The sequence below is a fragment of the Furipterus horrens genome, unplaced genomic scaffold (genome assembly GCF_987537825.1).
Source record: "Furipterus horrens unplaced genomic scaffold, mFurHor1.1.pri manual_scaffold_5, whole genome shotgun sequence".
Lineage (NCBI taxonomy): Eukaryota > Metazoa > Chordata > Mammalia > Chiroptera > Furipteridae > Furipterus > Furipterus horrens.
Window position 1 is genome coordinate 87,681,043 of NW_028327175.1, and position 7,730 is coordinate 87,688,772.

General features: G+C 38.6%; 1 pseudogene; it reads left to right on the top strand.

The window, feature by feature from the left end:
• Positions 1–5,440: 5,440 nt before the first annotated feature.
• LOC150008902 (histone-binding protein RBBP7 pseudogene) lies at positions 5,441–7,181 on the top strand (annotated as a pseudogene).
• The last annotated feature ends 549 nt before the right edge of the window (positions 7,182–7,730 follow it).

Genomic DNA, 7,730 nt, shown 5'->3' on the forward strand with positions numbered 1-7,730 from the left:
GTCTCCCAGGAAGGGACTGGTACTCTTGTCTGGAGCACTTTTGCAATCACTGCCATGGGACAACTCTGTATTACATGGATCTGGGGGCCAGCTGTGCTTACCTTCACAGGTCCCATAGGACAGTGACAGAGAAAAGATTCTTAAATGGCTGCCATCCTCAGGGCACTGAAAGAGGTAACAGACCCAGGAGAAAGAGGCCTGCCTACTTATGGCTTATCTTTGCTAAAGCCTGAGGGGCAGGCTTCTAATTGGATACACATTTAGGGGCTCACTGTAATCCTTTCTAGAAGCCTCAGAGAGCAGACAGTATCTTTGCCCTCTCCCAGCGCTGCACTCCTGAGGGCCAGAATCTCCTGGAGGGGAGAGTTTGCATGTGTTTGGTGTCCTGATTTTTGCAGATGTCACCCAAGGGTTCCCCTTGATAGTCTGGCACTAGTGGACAGGGGGCTGGTGTTTTGGGGTCCCACAGGACTGAATAGGACTGAACTTATCAGAGAGACAGTTTTTGGTAAGCTACCACCTCCAAGTCATTGCATAGACAGCAGACTGAAACACAAGCTCATTCTGTCTGTGAAAGAGGTCTATTGTCCAGCAGCTTTAGTATGAGGGGCAAGAATCAGATTTGGCATAAACCTGGAGGCCTACAGAGGTGCTCTCCCCGAACATAGGCTAATGGACACCAACTTTGGACACACCCTCTACCTTGTTCCAGCTCACCTGTATCTCCCAGAAAGGAGCTGTACACTTGTCTAGCACCCTGATTTTTGCAACTGTCACACAAGGGGCACCTCCAGATAGTCTGGCTGTGCTAGTCAATGGGGCCCATGCCTGTGGTCCCATAGGACTGTATATTTTTGCATATAGTACTCACCCCATATCTGTAGGACACGCCTTCCAAGACCCTGAGTGGTTGCCTGAAACCATGGATAGTACACCCCATATCTGTAGGACACGCCTTCCAAGACCCTGAGTGGTTGCCTGAAACCATGGATAGTACCGAACCTTATATATATGCTATGTTTTTTTTTTCTATACATATATACCTATGATAAAGTTTAGTTTATAAATTAGGCACAGCAAGAAAAGTAAGGGTTACTTGGACATAAATACTGTGATACCATGATGGTCATTCTCATAACTGAGATGACTATCAAGTGGCTGGTGGCATATACAGTGTGGACGTGCTGGACAAAGTGATGGTTCACATCCTGGGCAGGATAGTGTGATTCCATCACATTCAGAATGTTGTACAAGTTAAAACTCATTATTTATTTCTGGAATTTTTCATTTATATTTTTAGACTACTGTTGACTGCAGATGAATGAGAAATTGAAATCAAAGATAAGGGCAGACAACTACAACTACATTTTAAAAACTGATACCCGAGGTTTTGTCTTCCAATAGGCCTGCATCTGGGTGGCTGACTCAGATCTACCCTATTAAGACCTGATAGGTGTTGTAAAACCCTCAACAACTGGGAGCAACTAAAAATAAATTGGCTACTTGGACAATCACAAAGGTTTGAGAGACAAGAAAGAGGGTAAGAATAATAAGGCTCATCTCCTTTCCAAATTCAGTCCTTCAAGACAGGAAGAGGTGGCCCTTTTAATCTAGTACATAGAAACCAACTCAGAGTCACACACAAAGAGACAAATATCTTCCAACTAAAGATTAAGATAAAACCTCAGGGGGAAATTAAAAACCCTCATGAAACGGAGATGGATGATTTACTTGATAAAGAGTCCCAAATAATGGTGATAAAGTAGTTCATTGAACTTGAGGAAAGAATGAACACGTGAGAACTTCAACAAAAAAGTACAAGAAAGTACCAAAGACTACAATAAGTGAACTGAAAAATAAAGTAAAGTATAAGGATTCAACAGGAAACTAGATGAAGCAGAAGAAAGGACCTATGAACCAAAAAAGACAACAGTGGGACTCACTCAATCAGAGCATGGGACTCACTCAATCAGAACATCAAAAAAGTGTAAACACAGATTAAGTGGCTTATAAAAAAAAAAATCAAGTGAAGGAGCATTTACACTGTAGATGTCTCAAAAAGAAGAGAGAGAGAAAGAGCAGAAAACTTATTTGAAGAAATAATGGCTGAAAACTTCCCTAACTTAGTAATAGATATCTATCCAAGAGGCCCATAGAGTTACTAATAAGATAAATTTAAAGACACTCCAAGACTCATTATAATTAAAATGTCAAAACTTAAAGACAATGAGAGAAACTTAAAAGCAGCAAGAAAAAAAACAACTTATCATGAATAAGGGAACCCCTATAAGAGCATTAGCATATATTTTCAGCAGAAACTTTGCAGGACAGAAGGTCATAGCATGATATATTTAAAGCTTTCCTAGAAAAAACAAAAACAAAAAAACACTCTACCCAGCAGAGATGTCATTCAGAGTTGAAGGACAGATAGTGTCTTCCAGACAAGCAAAAGCTAAAAATGTTCCTCATTACTAAACAAGCCTATAACAAATGTTAAAGGGGTTTCTTTCAACTTAAAAAAGTGAAATGATTTGTAACATAAAACATAAAATTATAAATCTCACTGATAAAGGTAAAAATATGTTAAGGGTGGTGGATTAATCACATAAAGCTAGCCTAATGATTAAAAGACAAAATTAGGGAAAAATACTATAACTACTATAGTTAGTTAAGGGATATACAAGATAAAAAGATTTAAAATATGACATACAACAAGAGGGATAAAAATGTAGAGCTTTAGTGTGTCTTCAAACTTAAGTTACAACTTAAAATAGGCTCTTATAAATATAAGCTGTTTTATGTAAGCTTCATGCTAACCACAAAGCAAAAATGAGACAGGAATATAAGCATACCACTACAGAAAATCACCAAACCACAAAGGAAGAGAACAAGAAAGGAAGCAAGTACCAGAAGAACTACAGAACACCCAGAAAACAATTAACAAAACATCAATAAGTACCTCCCCTATCAATAATTACTTTAAATGTAATAAACTTAATTGTCCAACCAAAAGACTTGCAGTGTTGGACTATCTAGGCCTATTGATATGCTGTCAGCAAACAAGAGATTCACTTCAGATGTTAAAACATACATATCACTTCAGATGTTAAAACATACATAGATGGATAGTAAAGGAATGGAAAAAGTTATTCAATGTAAATGTAAATTAAAAGAAAGGTTGCTATACCTATAACAGACAAAAAGATTTTAAAACAAAAGATTATAAGAGAAAGATTATTACATAAAAATAAAGGGGTCAATTCAACATAGCATGCATTTGTTAATATTTATGTACCCAACATAGGAGCAACTAAATGTGTAAAACAAATACTAACATGCCTAAATGGACAAAAGGATAGACGTACAATAACAGTAGGAGACACGAATACCCAGCTTTTATTAATAGATTATCCAGACAGAAGATCAACAAGGAAATGCTGGACTTAAATAACATGTTAGAGCAGATGGACTTAGACATATACAGAACATTTCATCCCAAAGTATCACAATACATGTTCTCAAGTTCATGTGAACCTTTTCCAGGATAGACAGACCACATGATAGGCCATAAACAAGTCTTAAAATTGCAAAGGCAAAAATATCAAGTATCTTTTCCAACCAGAATAGTGTTATATTAAATATAAGAACAAAAACTAATTCACAAATATGTGGAGAAAACAACATGCTACTGAAAAACCAATGGGTCAAAAAATAAATTAAAAGAATGTAAGACACATATGAAAAAATTGACAATCTAGAAGAAATTCCTAGAAACATCCAACCTACCAAACTGAATCAAGAAGAAATAAAAATCTAAACACAGATTACCAGTAAGGAAATTCAATTAATTAGTAATCAGAAACCTCTCCATAACAAAGTCCAGGGCCAGATGGCTTCACTTGTGAATTATATCAAATATTCAAAAAATTATTAATCCCAATCTTTCTCAAATATTCCAGAAAAAGAGATGAGAGGGAAAATTTCCCAACAAATTTTATAAGGCCAGCATTACCCTGATACCAAAACCACATAAGAATGGCACACACACTCACACACAATACAGGGCAATATCCTTGATGAACATATTTGCAAAGATCTTCAAGGAAGCATTAACAAAGAGAACTCAATGATACCTTAAAAAGATCATACTCCACAATGCAGGAAAAGCATATGACAAAATTTGACATCCATTTATGATAAAAACTCTCAACAAAGTGTGTATAGAGGGAATGTATCTCAACATAGTAAAGGCCATATGTGACAAGCCCACAGCTAACATCATACTTAATTGCAAAAATTTGAAGCCTTGACTCCAGATCAGGAAAAAGACAAGAATTCTCACTCTTGCACTCCTATTCATAATAGTACTGGGAGTCCTAGCCAGGCCAGTCAGGCAAGAAGAAGAAACAAAAAGGCATTCAAATAAGAAAGGAAGATACACAATTTTCTGTTTGTACATGGCATGATTTTACATATAAAAATCCCCCAAAAACTCCACCAAAAACCTGTTGGAATAAATGAATTCAGTAAGTTGCAGGACACCAAATTGACCTACCAAAATAGGTTGTGTTTTTATATGCTTATAACAAATATAAGAGAAATTAGAGAAAAAATCCATTTACAATTGCATCAGAAACAATAAAATACATAAAAATAAGTTTAACCAAGGATGTAAAAAACCTATATATGAAAACTGTAAGACAATGATGAAGTAAATTGTAGAAGACACAAATAAATGGAAAGATACTGTGTGTTCATGGATTGGAAGAACTGATATTATTAAAATGTCCATACTACCCAAAGCAATCTACAGATTCATTGCAATTCCTATAAAAATTATGAAAGCATTTTTCACAGAAATAGAATAAGTAATTCTAAAATTTATATAGAACCACAGAAGACTTCAACAGCCGAAGAATCTTGAGAAAGAACACAACTGAAGGAATCATGCTCCCTGATTTTAAACTACATTAAAAAGTGTGTCGCCCTGGCTGGTGTGGCTCAGTGGGTTGGTATGTCATCCCATAGACCAAAATGTTGTGGGTTTGATTCTCAGTCAGGGCACATACTCAGGTTGCAGGTTTGATCTCCTGTTGGGGAGTATATGAGAAGGTAACCAATCAATTTTTCTCTCTCACACCTTTTTGTGTCTGTCTGTCTGTCCCTTCCTCTTTCCCTCTCTCTCTAAATTTCTCTCTCTCTTGCCCTTCCTCTCTCTCGCTAAAAAAACAAACAAAACAAAAAATGAAACAATGACCTTGAGTATGTTATTGGTCTAAAATAGATGCATAGATTAATGGAACAGAATAGAGAGACCAGAAATAAACACATATATGAAGGTCAATTAAATTATGACAAAGAAGGCTCAGCTGCCTGGGCGGGCTGAGAGGCGCGGGTTGAAAAGTCTCGTTCCAAGTTTGGAGAGAGAGAAAAGCGTCTCAGTCCTCGGTACCCGCGATCGGGGAGGAGGCAGGCGAGAAGGATGCGGAGTCTGGGGAGCACCCAGGCCGCAAGACGGAGCTCAGGCTTCGAGAACTAGAAGCGTGTGGCGCGCCTGGGAAAGGCACGAACGCCTGCAGCTGGACGGCTCTTGACTAGCGAGGGGAGTCTGAGGCGGCGGTGAGGGGCGAACGACCCGACGCAAGATGGCGAGTAAAGAGATGTTTGAAGATACTGTGGAGGAGCGTGTCATCGATGAAGAATATAAAATCTGGAAGAAGAACACTCCATTTCTGTATGACCTGGTTATGACCCATGCTCTTCAGTGGCCGAGTCTTACCGTTCAGTGGCTTCCTGAAGTGACTAAACTGGAAGGAAAGGATTATGCCCTTCATTGGCTCGTGCTGGGGACTCACACATCTGATGAGCAGAATCACCTTGTGGTTGCTCGAGTCCATATTCCGAATGATGATGCCCAGTTTGATGCTTCCCACTGTGACAGTGAGAAGGGCGAATTTGGTGACTTTGGTTCTGTAACAGGAAAAATTGAATGTGAAATTAAAATCAACCATGAAGGCGAAGTGAACCGCGCCCGTTACATGCCGCAGAACCCTCACATCATCGCCACGAAAACCTCGTCTTCTGATGTGCTGGTGTTAGACTATACGAAGCACCCTGCTAAACCAGACCCAAGTGGAGAATGTAATCCTGACCTTAGGCTAAGAGGCCACCAGAAGGAAGGCTATGGTCTTTCCTGGAACTCTAATTTGAGTGGACATCTGCTAAGTGCATCTGACGACCATATTGTCTGTCTGTGGGATATAAATGCAGGACCAAAGGAAGGCAAAATTGTGGATGCTAAAGCGATCTTTACTGGCCAATCGGCCATTGTTGAGGACGTGGCCTGGCACCTGCTGCATGAGTCACTGTTTGGATCTGTCGCTGATGATCAGAAACTTATGATATGGGACACCAGGTCCAATACCACCACCAAGCCAAGCCACCTGGTGGATGCACACACCGCTGAAGTCAACTGCCTGTCATTCAAGCCGTACAGCGAGTTCATTCTTGCAACTGGCTCTGCAGATAAGACTGTAGCTTTATGGGATCTGCGTAATTTAAAACTAAAGCTCCATACATTCGAATCTCATAAAGATGAAATTTTCCAGGTCCACTGGTCTCCACATAATGAAACTATTCTGGCTTCAAGTGGTACTGATCGCCGCCCCAATGTGTGGGATTTAAGTAAAATTGGAGAAGAACAATCGGCCGAAGATGCAGAGGATGGGCCTCCTGAACTCCTGTTTATTCATGGAGGACACACTGCTAAGATATCAGATTTCAGCTGGAACCCCAATGAGCCATGGGTCATTTGCTCCGTGTCTGAGGATAACATCATGCAGATCTGGCAAATGGCTGAAAATATTTACAATGATGAAGAATCAGATGTCACAACATCGGAACTGGAGGGGCAAGGATCTTAAACCCAAAGTATGAGAAGTGTTTCTGTTGAATGTAATGCTAACAAGAATGCTTGGTTTATCAAGCGCCAAAATAAGCATTGTATAGTATAAAATGTTAAGTGGGTTGGCATATGGCATTCTTTACCTTCTGATTCTAGCACTTTCAAGTGAGTTATTGCATTCTGTATCATATCGTAGCTTTTAGGGAAGAAAGAAATGTTGCGAAGAAAGCATCACAGTTGTTTTAAAATTCAAGTAGCAGGGTACTACTGCCTTTGATTCAACTATTATAAGTTCTTGTTTTCTCAAACCTAAGTGCTTGCTGTTCCCAAATATGCAAGAATAACTTTTACACTTTTCCCCTTCAACACTTGATTGGCTTTGCAGAAATAAAGTTTGAAAAAAAAATTATGACAAAGAAGCCAAGATGTACAATAGGTAAAATACAGTCTCTTCAATAAATGATGTTGGGAAAACTGGACACCCACCTGCAAAAGAATAAAAATGTATCACTCTCTAACACCATACACAAAAATTAACTCAAAATGGATAGAAGACCTGAATATTAAACCTAAAACCATAAAACTGCTAGAAGAAAACACAGGTGCCTTGGCAATGTTTTTCTGGATTTGACTTCAAAGCAAAAGAAACACAAGGAAAAAAAAAAAAAAACGCAGCACAAGGACTCTATAAAACTAAAACGCTTCTACACAGCAAAGGAAAAATTAAAAAATGCAACCCACTGAATATGACAGAATATCTGAAAGTCAAATATCTGATAAGGAGTTAATTTTCAAAATACATTAAAAAATTAAAAATTAGCAGAGG